This window comes from Bombus flavifrons, chromosome 4 (assembly GCF_040668555.2).
Source record: "Bombus flavifrons isolate JBK064 chromosome 4, iyBomFlav1_principal, whole genome shotgun sequence".
Lineage (NCBI taxonomy): Eukaryota > Metazoa > Arthropoda > Insecta > Hymenoptera > Apidae > Bombus > Bombus flavifrons.
The window spans coordinates 13,543,980-13,558,615 of record NC_138445.1 but is presented as its reverse complement, the minus strand read 5'-3'; the positions used below and the strand labels follow the sequence as shown (position 1 = coordinate 13,558,615).

The 14,636-nt window shown below is 36.5% G+C and overlaps 1 protein-coding gene across 1 annotated transcript in view; it reads right to left on the bottom strand.

Annotated features, from left to right (window-relative positions):
- Nucleotides 1-12,835, bottom strand: part of LOC138178765 (alcohol dehydrogenase 2) — a 319,787-nt gene extending 306,952 nt beyond the window's left edge. Inside the window, exon 1 of the mRNA XM_069110985.1 lies at nucleotides 12,822-12,835. The gene's annotated coding sequence lies outside the window, so the exon portion shown is untranslated. The remainder of the gene's footprint in view (nucleotides 1-12,821) is intronic.
- Nucleotides 12,836-14,636: the final 1,801 nt, after the last annotated feature.

Genomic DNA, 14,636 nt, shown 5'->3' with positions numbered 1-14,636 from the left:
AATTTTCATAACTTATGACAAATATACAATGACGATTACTTGAACGACATTTGTAAGTAGCGAAGTGTATATAACGAAATTATTTAAAAAAATGAAATAATACCTATACATATGATAATCGAATGAAGTAATGACGTGAACATAATTTAAAAAGTATAATATAAAGATATAAAAAAATGACCCAGTCACCGTCGTTAATTTTCTGTTTTTGTGTGAGAATCATTTGGTATTGTTGCGATCGTCGTTCCTGCTCCAAGACATTTTTTTCAACTAATCCAATTTTGATTAATAGTAGATTCATTTACGTGGAAACTTCGTAGAAGACTTTCAATTAATTAATCAATACTTATGGCAAAGACTAATAGTCTTCTTCTTCTCGAATAATATCAAATCCCCGATAAATTCTACCACACATCCATAACAGAATTTTGTTTGCTAATTTTTGTATCAATTATTAATTTCAATCGATTCGAATCAATTTGCTTCAGTACTCTATTATTTGATTTTGAAACAGATAAAATTCAATGTGAAATTGATAGAAAATATGAAATATAAATGTTTTTCGTTGTATTATAATTGTAGATTTTTATTTAAATTTCTAAGAGGAACAACATTTTCTAATTCAGGCCTAAGCAATTTAAATAATTAGAATGAGATGCTACATTTGCAATTTTTCAAATTTCGCACTTAAAACGTAAAACTCAGGTTGATACAATATTCCTTAATTTTTATGTCGTTTCTGTAAAATCACGTCCGATAAAAAGTATTATAAAATTGCAATACCAAACATTGATACACGATATCGGGCACTATATCAACAAATTGGAATGACTCATTCGCGAAATGGTGTTTACGAAACACAGTCAGCAAGATTGCACACGAGATACCGAGCGTTATTCATAAGCAGTTAAATGGATCCAATTGCATTAGCTTAGCAGATATTCGCCGGAATTATTTGCGACCAGTTGAATGGAATCGGATGTGTTATCTCGATTTATTGAAGTAATTATCTTCTAAGAATAAAGAGGAAACAATATATTTCGACTTATAATTTTATATTTCATGTTCAAGGAAATATGAGTATATGATTTTTAATATCACGTTACTCCCTACTTAAAGTTTATATTAAGTATATTAATTAAAGTCGTATATTATTCCGGTCGTTTGTTATTCCAATTATATAAACAGAAAAACAAAATCAGATGCGAAAAACGTTGACGATCTTAAAATTACTATGAAAATTATCCCGCAATCGTTCTTCTGAAAATTGCTCTAAAAGAATCAAACAAAATACACTCAATCGTTGAATTTATGTTGATTCGTGTTTCTTCGCAGTGCTCATCAAGAACCGCATAAGAACAATCTTTAGCACCCTCTATAACCATATTCTCTTACTTCACGCCAGCCCTCGCCGAATTTACCTAACAACACCGGCACAATTTTGACCCCTTGTTTCTTAAAATCCTCACCGAAACGCCGCCATTTGCCAGTGGCTCGGTGGAAATTACACAGCAAGGATAACAATCCATACCTTCTCCATCTAATTCTGCGTGCTCGAAGAGCCGCGCAATTATTTTCAAAAAACACTTCTCCATTCGTTGGGTTGCCTATTGTTGTTCTCTTAAATGGGAACAACGGGAAAAGAGAGGTTAGGACACGCCTAACCGTTTAATTTCGGGAAGCTGCGTGCGCTCGACCGTCTTCCTGGCGTAGAGAACATTTATTTCCGAGACTAGGTAGGGGAGAGGAAATCGATAGAACAATTACAAAAGTTTCGTATCCTTCGACGAGCTGCGTAATCCGGAACTCGAACTTCCAGCCGCACTTGCCAACCTTTCAATCCTTCGCTCAATAATCGCGTCAAGTGCTTCCGAACTGTTTCCGAGGTGACTTTTCAATTGGAGCGTGTTGGTCGTGTACTTTTCGACTCGTTATGATTGATAATTGCTACGTTGTCTTCGACAAGAACTTAAGAACTGGAGGTTTGGCTTTGTAGATTGATTCTTCGTATATTCTTCAATACAATATTAATACGGTGCTTCGATAATATTAATATGTAGCTCCAAGACGTTTGTGAGATCCATGTCACCATGACTTATGAAGTTCTCGAAGATCATGAAGGTACAACGATATCTTTAGCTTGAATTTCCAAATAATTAAAGCGCTTAGACTTTTCAAAGTCTTTCAAAAGGGAATTTTTTAGCTTGTGATAACAATTGCCTTTTACTAATTTAAAAATAGAAATTCAATAAGAGAACTTATTTTTTGTTAATTTAACATTAGTAATAGAAACTGTTTTTCGGATTATTTTACGAAGAAAACACAGTGCGTTCTAATTTTACCTTTGACCAGCTTCTTTTTCACTGAGAACAAACACGTTTAGTGAATTAATAATTTATCGAATTACGAGATTGTGTGTTCGCAACATTTGAAGATATTTTAGGGGTTAAAAATAGCCAATGTCTTCGACTGTATTGAAAATAATAGCGTATGTTGATATCGTTTATTATCTCTTTCATCTCTAAAAACATCTTCAGGAAAATATCTAAATTTAAAGAAAGCATTTTTGAAACGTGTAGTTTTGATAAAATGTAAAGTAAGAAGAACAGGAAAGCCATTTTTTTACTTCCTACAATATCTTCCTCCTTTAATTGCGAGAAATCGAGCGGCGTTAATTTTAATCGAAGGTATTCGCGAAGGGGCAAGATGGAAAATGGAAGAGAATTGTTAGAGGTAAATGAAGGAAGCGAAAAGACTGAATATTTGGTGTGGTAAGTAGGTTAATGCGACTTTCACTCTGAATAATTAATTACCTAAAGAAACGAAGAGTTATGTCCATAATCAAAGTTTATTACCCAATCTTTTTCTTAAAATAAGTATTCTACGTAAAAACAATTAGATATGTGAAATGAGGAAAATGTTTTGATCCACTAGAGATAGAACAGTGAAATAATACGCATAAATTGCGTAAACGCAATATCATTGAAATCTTATTTCTAGATACAAAATTACAATAAAGAAATCATTCACCTTTTTAATGTAGAATGGGCAATTTTATAAAGTATGGTTTACAAGGAACACATAAAAAGCTAAACGTTCTTCATCTATTCTGAGAAAAGAACAAAAAAATAGAAGAAACCAGATTTTAATCGCATTAACTTTGAAATTGCAATATCGTAAATAAACACCATTGAAGAATTGTACAAACTATTCCGAACAAATGATACGCTATTTGGTAATAAATAAATATTCAATAAAATGAAGCAATTAAACTTGTTTCCACAAACTCCATAAAGTAACATCAACTTCCTAAAACGCACCAGCTAGTTTTCATCGACGTTATACCGGAACAATCACAAGAGTCCCAGTTTCTGAAAGTAACAGCGGAGCCAAGATCCACCCTCGGCTACAGCAGTTAAGTAGGTCGATGGGTGATAAATTCGATCTGTCCTCCATACGAAAACAACCCCCGAAATTCCAGCGGTTATCTGACTGTCCGCCCTTATCTTCCAGATAATCTCGTCGACGCATAAATCGCGAGGCCTATTCTCGTCTAATGGGGTGGTTGGACGCGTGACACCCTAGGAAACAAATTAAATAGCGTTTCGCGTATACCCCTACTCACGCACCCTACTCTTTCTTTCGTCGCTTACGTTCACGACGACTCTTCTTATTCATCACCCTATGACGCATCCGGGTCTTCGGTAAGGAAACGAGCCATGACTGGTTGTAGAACGACTAAGAGTGCCTTCTCGTAGAAATACATCCCCTTCATACTATCATACGATGATAGTATATACTATGGCTAGAAAAAATATTTGCACACACTCTTAGTTCCCAATGGAGTGTAATTTTCATCAGGCTTTATACATAACATTTTTATAGTATCAAACTTTTCTATTTTTATGTCAATAAAATTTATTATGTCCGCTTGGATTTAATTAATTAGAGCGCAAATGCTACAATAAATAGAATCATGTGAAAATACTTTTTGTAGCCACTGCACGTCCAGAATGTGATCTTATTCTTACAAACATTATACCATCGTGTGGAAGTAGTTTAATGTCACTTTCCTGTCGCAGTTTCTTCGGCTCGCTGCACGATTCGCGTGTACAGAATGTTGGAAGTTTTAAACTCACCCGAATATGGGGGTGGTTGCAGTTTCGAATTTAATGGGACGACTACAACTAGCGCAACGTGCTTTAAACGGCCAATACCAGGAGAGAGGTGAGTGAAAACTGGCCTCCTGGTTCACGTTACGATATCCACCCGAGGTATTGGCTTTTAATTGGAAATCGTATCGACTTCACATCGTGTCGAAGTTATAAGTGGAAAAGGTATGTTACGAGTATATAAACTGTACAAGGAGTAACAGATTTAAGAGATAGATTTATGAACAGATTTACGAGATAAGGAAAGTAACAATACAGCAATAACACATTGTAAGTTTTATTATATTTATATTAAACTATGTATATCACTAACGCAGAACAGCATCAATAGGCAAGTCAACTTAGAGTTTCCAAATGGAACGTTATTGCAGTACGAGAAAACTTTTGCTCGACTACTTCGAAGTGCAATTTAATACAATCGAGTCTCTTTACGGCGTAAAGACAATTCGGAAAGAGGTAGGATAGGCTGTAGAAGTATACCCTTGAAAGATAAATGCGTAGAGGAGATATAGAGGATAATTTTGTTTTTTTTTCTTCTTCCTCTTCTTTTAATGAAATGTCCAATTTGTTACGCCTGATTTCTATAGAACTGGAAATTTTGAATACAAGATATATACTAAAGTACATTCATCATATTACATATTACATGAATACAAGATTTTGAATACAACTTGTCGTTTCTGAGATATTTGACTTTGTTCATCCTACTATTTTCGTTATGAGACATATTGCAGGATGCGCGTAGGTAATACTTCAAATGCAATGAAATGGCGAAATAGCACTGTCTCTTGACACCATTTGACATTTTTACGTCGAATCGTCGTACGCCCGACGCGCTATCCATTTTTACATCTTCGCTGCTCCTTCGCCGATTCTTTTCTATGTTGCAGTTCGACGTGCAACGTGCGGCTGACGTATGTACGTACATATATAGACAATGTACTATCGTTGTACGATCGACTGCTTTTCGGTTGGCTGGTCTTATCGTTGTGAAACATCCAACTAGGGTATGGTATTCTTATCCAATCCAGAGAATTCGCAAACATGCTAAAGAAAATCGAGAAAAAGAGTCATTGAATTACCCAAGTAGACCCAAGAAGCATAGACGATGGCTCTCGTTCGATTGAATTTTAAACGGCTCGCGACAACGTTTCCTGGCCTGATAAACGAGTTTGACCCGGCCAATAAATTTCCACCAGGCTGCAGGTGTAGTCGAACGACCGCCAGAACGTCGCGGCAATTTGTGAACGAAACGTACGAGGCCAAGTTCCTCCACAGTCGACGCGAGCCTACCTTATGTTTTCTAGCACTCGCTTTCCTCGAATAATTCATATGTCGCGGAAGAATCCGTATTTCTCCGTTATTAACTCTTTGATGATTTGTTACGGTGTTTGTCTTTGGTACGTTTGTTATACTAACATCGATCGTTGGTACATTGCAATAGAACTTCACTTAGAAGCTGCAATACACGTTATTCTGACGCCTGTTAGCAGTTGTTACAAATATACCACTAGTAATCCTTAAAAGTCGAAGAATTATACTATGACGACCTACAATCTCATTCAAATACAAGTACAATATGAAACTATTATTAGTATCAAATTATGTAAAATCAAAAAAGAAAAAAAAGCAGCCAAAGAGATACTTTTAGAACCGATTCTAAGTCTTTATGGAAACTGAGAATTGTCGAGCAGTGGTAAACTCGCTATTCGAGTTCAACGATCCGCATAACTTCGTGGGTCTAATCGCGCGGAGAGCTTAACCGCTTCTCGCTTTGATATCGAATCATCGTTACCGCATGGAATGCCGGGTTCCCTTCGTCTTCACCCTAAGAATAGGATTCGGAAAGCAAAAGGAGGCCAGCCGTGATCTTTGCGAAATGTTATCGAATCACGGGAACCACTCTAACCGAATATCTGACGTCACATACGTTCTATACTTACTGGATATACAATATCAACAAGGGTGCCCCTGTAATCACGGTACAATTGGCAAAATAGTAATTCTACATCTAAAAACAAACTGTCAATGTATAACATGACAAAGTAGGGTTATTTGCGTCACATAAGCTTCAACATCTTGAAATTCAATCCTGAATTTCGTACAGAATAATTAAACTTGTTAAACGTCCATATTATGTGGCACAATTGGTCTTTAATATAATGACGCAAAAATGAAAAAATATAATGTACTTTAGGTCTAGCAAAAAAAAAAAAAAAAAAATAAAAGAAACAAGAGGAAATAATTCGAATAATCATATGATAAGGCTATTGAATTTATAAAAACTAATAAAACAACAGAATAAGTTTCAGGAATAAAGCAATTACTACATGTTAAATGAACAAACCTTCGATTTTGATGAGTCGAAGTTACACGCTCATAGATAACTATGTTAGAATTGAATTGAACGAATAGCTGTACAAGCTTTGCAGAGATAATTAGTAAATAAAGTAATTTCTTTCTTATCTTCGATATAAATAATACCATCAATCCCGTTCCCTAAAACATCCCTTCGAAATTGAAAATTAGGTCGGAAACCCGATCCCGAAAGCCTTCAAAGTTCTATACCCAATGGCAACGTGTTATGCCACATAGACGAAGGCAGAAATTCGATGAAAATCTCTGCTACTAAATCTCTCTTACATCATCCCCCGAGGGTCCCGTGGAAAATCAATAGAAGTTGGCAACGGCGATTCTTCCGACGAGATCTTTCAACCTCCTTTTGTCACCAGCCAGCAGAAGGAACGTTCAAGACTAACCTTCAATGTCTTTTCGTCGCAAAGTCAGCCAAACAAAATTGTTCGATCCGTAGACTTTTAGCGAATGAGAAAGGTGGGCATCGAAGAGATGCAATTACTGTAGAGGACGACGTGGCGAGTTGATCGGGATCGCTGTCGTAAATTCCTTAGACAAACACCTGTTTGATCGATGTGGGGTGAAACGCAAGGTAAACGGGAGAGGACCGTTCGATCGGTTCCTTGCTCGATAAGGTGTACAAAGTTAGCCGAGGATCAGCTGGCTTAACCTTCCATTAGCGGGCTCGAACTCGACAAGCCGCGCACGTTGAAACACGGATTAAATTGTGCCACCCTTCATACCACTCCTATTCCCTTCTCTTCCTCCACTTTTCCACGCGGCTACAAAATCTAGCGCACGTGTCCACGTTCCAGACGTCCCGCTACGAAACTACGCTCTATGAACACAGTTCATTGTCATTCATAAGAATCCAGTCACTTCGATAGATTTGTAACAATATTATTTTAATTTGATCAGAGTGTATGAATTAATGAATATAATTAATAATTCAAAATAACACGTACTGTTTCTTTGTGGAACTCTGAGACTATAAATCCAAATAGTTAGCTATTTCTAATCCTAAGAGATTCTATCAGAGTGTATTCGAAAGGTCGTGATCAAACTTCAGAAATATATAGGACTCGACAAAACAAGCACGAAAATCTCAATGAACATGGATCCGATAAGTTAGAGACACAAACGATCCAGCTTCGATTTGAATGAAACTTTGTAAGCCTGAAGAACAACTGAAAGCAGCGGTAAAACAACATGAACAAGCTTTAAGGGACGAAACCACCCTCCAAAATTCGATCCCTGTTCGGAAACAGTTTCAAATAAAAAGATGAAGAAAATGCTATATCTGGATCCATGTTTAGTAAGACATTTTACTTACTTTAACGAACAGTATGTGATCTTGAAGTTTGGTTCCAAGTTTTCGAAATATCTTGTACATTGCGGATCTGGAGGACAGTTGGTACTCAACGATGTCTTAACTCTATAAGCACATGTCTTGTCGACTCGCGAAGTCGGATTTTCTTTCATTTTTCGTCATGTCCACGGGTATCCAGTTACGTTGAACGACGTTCACCACCGCTGGCTGTGCCATCGTGGAAAATCCTTTCAGATGTTGTATCAGATATTCTTGAGTAGCGTATATGCATGTACGTGATCAACGGAGCAACGTAATCTAGGGTATCTGTTCCATGGCAAGCTGGATACAACGACAAAAGTGGAATTTTAGGGGAAATCCGATTCGGCGCTCGACGTTCTTCCGCATTTTACGAGGCCGCCTCCGTGACATGGCTGGCGCAGACGCGAGGATTTCCAGCCACGGGATCTTTGTTCTTCGGATGAACGTGATACCCTAGTGTTTGATCTGGATTTCGGCTATGGATAATGTTTCTTGGATAATGTTTACACAGTAGAAAAGTAGGAGATCGAGAAATTAACACGTTCACGGTGGAAATATCTTTTTATGTTTTCCGCAATGAATTGAGAGTATATAATTTAATTTTTTAAATTAAAGGAAACTGTGTTAGACTGTCTGAGAAATATATTATATGTTTACTATAATTTCGATATTTGTCTAGTTCTATTGCGGACAAAATATACCATATCTCATTCATATATCATCTACATCGATTTTCTGATTATAAATATCCTACGTGTATGAATTAATACACTAAATTGCACTTTAAATTAATTTTTGCCTTAATTTTTTCGCCTTAATACGACAAAGACTATGAATCTTCTATATATATTATTCCAGGCAACGTGTGCCTTTTAATTTCTATTCCCACTTTGCACAGACTACTCACGAACTGCAAACTAACGAAAGTACACGGATACTATCTCTCAAACTAGAGCTCAAAAGTAAGTGCTTAAAGACAGTTCTAAACCAACCTGAGAGAACACGAATCTCGGAAGAAATAATAAATCAAACGGATGCAAATTGTACGACAGTATCGACGTAGATTACAAGACAGGAAGTCCCGAGACGTATTACAGAGCGTTAGATCCTAGAAAATAATTCGTGCTCATTACTATGCTTCTCGAGGATACGATTCGAATAATTCTACCGTCTAGACACTTCCTCGAAATTCGTTTCCTCCTGCACCGGAATTATTCACGAGACCGGATACTTTCGAGGAGCTTGGGAAAAATGTGTCGAAAGTTCAGCCCATCGAACAGCTTGATTAAAATGAAATTAGCGTGGGTCCGTCCCGCGATTCGATCGTGGGTATAGCAAGACCAATTACCTAATTATCCCCACAAGAACATTCCCCATCGGTCGTGCTTCCTCCGCGACCTGATCTAATTATTATCGTTCCACAAACCCCTGTCGAGTGGACCAACTCGTAACAACCCTCGCGGCTGTCGCCTTTGTACTTCCGTCAACCCTCTGTAAAAACAAACGTTCTACGCTTGAAACATCGACGTCAAGACCTTTGAGTATGTTCTTTTGGATCTTGCAGTCATTCTGATTGTTGAGTATTTTTTCTATCTTTTCGAGGTTAATTTATTCGCGGAATTTACTATGGGTTGAAAGGAATAAAATAAACTTGAAGCTTATGCAATCTTAAGTAAATGTAGAAGAATAGAAATTCGTGTAAAAGATTTTCGAGAAGTAATAATGAACTGGATTAATACTTATGCATAGTGTGAACTTGAAAATTTAGCTACGCGCGACAGGAATGTATTTTATATGTGTAAAATTTTGAAAAATGTGGTATGGTAGAGGTGCAACAGGGTTCCAAATGAATCGACGAGTTTAAAGTCGTTGGCATTGTTTGAGTGGTTAAAATATAATAATCGTAAAACTGTATAATCTCTATACCACTGTTATTTATTATTATAATATTTAATAAACTATTATTTAATTATCAAATTTTATCTTTTTCCCTACACGTATTTTAATAATTTCAATGAAAAAAACGTTTGGATTTGTTAATTCAGATTAAATTTCTATTCAGCTTAATTTAGATTTTTTTGTTTGGTTTATAATAGATTGTGACTCGAATTCCACTATTATCATTATTCAGCGGCTCTATAAAATTTATAACGATGAAAATTATCGAAGAAAATGCCTTATGCTTCGAAGGAAATATATTTTTATTGACCATTACTACAGCCTCCGTTATACTGTTCGAAAAATGTCTAAATTATGTCTGGGAACTTCAACAATGTCTTCGTGCATTGCCTGACTTCGTTGTTTTTCTCTTAAATGACACTTTGATAATTCATTACAGACGTAACACGTTGCTTTAAAAGGAAGAATAGAAAGGTTGACGATAGCAGAGCACGCGTGGGAAACGAACGAGTGATTAATGAAGTATCCCGTGGAACGCAAGGTGTCGATCCTCTTTCATACTGGTAAATCCTTAGGGAAAGCTTCCGCTATCACGATAACAAAAAAGGAATCAATATCCACGGTGTTCCGTTATCGTAGAGTAGCGAGAGAACTGCGGGGAAATTGATTGCTCTTTGCTTTGGCCTGTTTCGCCGCGATGGTTTTAAATGGGGGGAGGGGGGGGGGGGCTGTGGTTCCGGGAATGAGTTGAAGGTGATCGGGAACCTGCGCTGTAATGTGTGGCGAGAGGGTTCGAAGTTGTGCAGCTTCGTTTGCAAAAGGTTTTTCTTTTGGGTGCCTGTTGGGCGCGGTTTAAGTGGTACGAGTCAATGGTTCGTGAGGTAACGTTTAAAAGGGATATAGTGTTATGTATAGATAAATCTTCTTACTATTTGTGGTTTCGACATAGAAAGTAAATTATGCATTAATAGTGATTTAGATATGCTAGATAAGGATTATTGGAATACGTAATGTAGATTTTGTCCTATGAATACAGCTTGATCGCAGTGTAAGTAGTACAAATCAATAATTCTGGATTTGAAACTTCTACAGTAGTTAGATAGCATATTCACGATTCCTCGGATTTCACGATTGGAATAAATAATTATGAAATTTAAAATTGAATTTTCTGTTATACGTATGTACATATCTAACATAGTTTCAGTGTCAGTATAGAGAACAGGTTGTGTATTAAGAATGATTTCGATACGACGAATGAAGATAATGGAAATACACGACGAAGCCTTTTCTTTTAAATGACAGCTTGAAGTCTGGATTAAGTAGTACGAGTCAATAATTGTTTAGCAAATTATAAAGCACATATTATGTTACATATACTGTTATTGTTTTGTTATACCTTTGTTATATTGTATTGATACAACGTGGAATCATTAATAATGATTTGGGAAGGATGATAAAGATAAATGAGATATGTGATGAAAGATTTCAAAGCTGCGTTAATCGTTTTATTAAAAGTTTTTCCATTGGACACTATCAATTTAAGCGCAGTTTAAGTAGCATAGATCAAGGATTATTCACACAAACTTTAAAGCGGGTGTAATATTGTTATTGTGATCTTTTTGTTGATCATTGATTGTTTTGTTACGTGATATTAATATGGTAAAAATATATTAATAACGATTTAAGAATAATAAATGAAGAGAATTGTTTATAGAAGACACCTTTGTAGATGAGGTGTAAATGATACAAGTCTATTTAAGATTGTGCAGGAAAATATAAAAATGAATAATGTTATTACACATACTGTTATTTTGGTTATACATAGAATTAACATATTATTATTACTCTCAACGCAATGAATAAAATGTACAGATAGAAATGTTGATATATTTTATAAATCCGCGTATCAACATATGCAAAAACTAATTTGTCTCGAAATAATATTTGTCAAACTACATATCAAATAAAATAAATAAGATCGTATAAAATACATAATTCACGATGCCTAAGAATTCATGGAACAGCTTTATTCGTCAGATAAAATCTGAGAAACATAAATGAACAGACCAACTTATAACAGTGAAATCATTTTCAATAATAACGTGCAATTCAAAGGAGTTCGAAGGATTAAATTACTTTGATGAATTTTTGACGTGAACTAAATGCAGCTGACATTAAATACAACGGCTGCATATATCAGGGTATTTAATAGGAAGATAACTCTAGCTCTTAGTTATAACGTAAGTCAGGCTTTATGTAAATTTTAGTGTTGAAGCGGAGATAGTTCGACAGGATTTCATAAAATAATAGAGGAGAATTAGCCAACTAACGCGAACTATTAATCAGAGAAAGATAATTAATTTTTCGACGTATATAATAAACTCCCATTATAATAACGATTGAATCTATCCAAATTATCACACTTAATTTTATAACAAACTTTTATTACTCACTTTTGCAAACTCTTGTTAACCTCTTTCTACATTATACTAAACACCCAAAATAATTATCGACCTCGTACACCGTCAATTTCCTCCACGACGTCGTCGAACGTTCCCTCCGATATTCGATTAATAATGAGGCCAATATATGCTAATTAGTGGCATCGTTACGTAAGGATCTTTCCATAACTCCAGTAAAAGCCTGTTCCAAGCTGCATCTAGCTGCGTATGTATTACTGGCATCGTGAATCGAATTATCAGCTACCGTCTGTCGAATTAGCGATCCTACATATCAGCCACTATAGTAACAGTATGCATTCGATATAACGTAATCATGATGGAGAATCTCAAGTGTCGAAAGGATCGCAGTTTCTCGTTGACAAGAGGAATTCGAGACATAACTAAGGATGTAGCCTGTTGTTTCTTGCTCCGTTTTCGATCCCTCCACCACAATTCCAGCCACGTATGCCTAATTTACGCTTTCGCTGGTTTCAATATCGACACAATTTTTCGCGACTCGTATGACTTGTCTAAAAACTTGTCTAAAAGTACAAGTTAAACTATTGAATACATAATATTTGTAACAGATACAATGCTTTTAACAAATATGATAAATGCAATAACTTAGTTTTATGGTGGCTCTTTTTTTTTGAAAAAATTGAACGGTGAAATAAAATGAAATATATACTCTCAAATATCCAGCGATCATTTGTTAAAAATGAACCTGCACGTTTCGCGTAACATAGATTCATTTTTATTTTCATTTGTGTATATCATACCACAAATATAGCCGCAGAGTCATATTTACGTACCGTAAGCCATAAATAATAATAATAGAATAACATTGAAATATTTCTTTTCCGCAAGCGAAAAGTGTTTCGATTTATAACAATATGAAAACTGTCTTCACACACGTACACGTATTTCCAAAGATACCATTAAGAAAGCATTAATTAATAAACTGCATTTCCTACAAATTGAGAGAGAATCTAAATAAAATGTTCAATTTACGATTTTATCTTCTGATCACAAACTTTTAAAAGTCCGCTTGTTCAACCGTATCGTATACGTGCCCAATCCTATGAATGGCCATGAAATTAAAGAGGAAACGAACGAAAGGCAAACGCGTGCACGGTCGATAGTTTTCGTAGCACCAACGAACGTGTTACGCCGCGAGGGTACACGTCGGTTTTGCGGCTGATTTTATGGCTGTCCCTGGGAACTTTACGAGCTGACCCCTGATCCTAAAACACACCGAATTACACCGTGGCCACGTTTCGTCCGATCCTGCCCCACCTCTTTTCCTACTTCTCGTCTACCCACGTTCCTACGAGTTCACTGCGTGAAACGGTCTCGCGGAAAGAGACGAAAATTGAGAGCGGCTATCGATCCTCTCGGCTTCTTTGGACGCTTACCAACAAAGAGAGCACGAGTTCAAATGTACCAACGACACGACGCCACTGGAATCTTAACGATTTTTACTCGGTTTTGCCAACTTCGCTCTGGCTTCCCACGCTAAACTCCATCCGATTCTCTTTTACCTTTTTCCATAGAGTAGGAATTGCTTTATGAATCGATGATCATTTTACGTTCGGCATCAGAATTTGCAAATTATGAATTTGCCAATGTATACGGAAGCATATCTTTTTTCAATTCTTTCGTAGATTCCTTTAGATTTTACTTTCTCACGATGTTAGTGGAAACTTTTAGTTTTATCAATCGGTGAGCATTTTACGGTGACTTATCGTAGTTTAGAAATTACTGGATTTTTGTGATAACATTTAGTTTAACGAGCGAAACATTTTCTAAAGACGTCGCTAAATTTGTAACGGCAGATCTCGCCCGAAATGCTCTTAAACATTCCGCGAACGTCTCAACTAGCTAATGAATCACGGTATCCCTTTTGTGAGTCTGGAGGAAGTCGATCGTCGATGACTCGACAAGCGCACCGAATACATCGCCACGAGCTATAGTCCCGGAGATAATTTCTCTGTGCGATGCTGGAGGAACGCAACGACGAAGGATTAGACGTCGAAGAGGATCAGCGGAACGGAGAATAGGGTGTATCGTGAAACGAATCGGCCTCGAATTAGGCTAGCGCCGCGTGAATTGATTCTGAACGAGGGCCCGGATATCCTGCGTAATCCGACGACAGCTTACTTACCACCAACATAGAGACAGACAGACGGATATGTCTACTCGTGATGCAATCTAATTACCCTCGAGAATATTTTATGCTCGACACGTTTCTCATAAGGGGGAATCGTGTCGGCCGTCTACTGATTACACGGGAACGTCAACTTTTTGTAGGGTCACCAGAGAAGTTGAGACACTTCCGTGACTTGCACTTTTTGGTTTTTATCTTAAGACGTTTGATGGTCATTGCATGTTTAATGTCGTCTCTTATTTTACATTTTG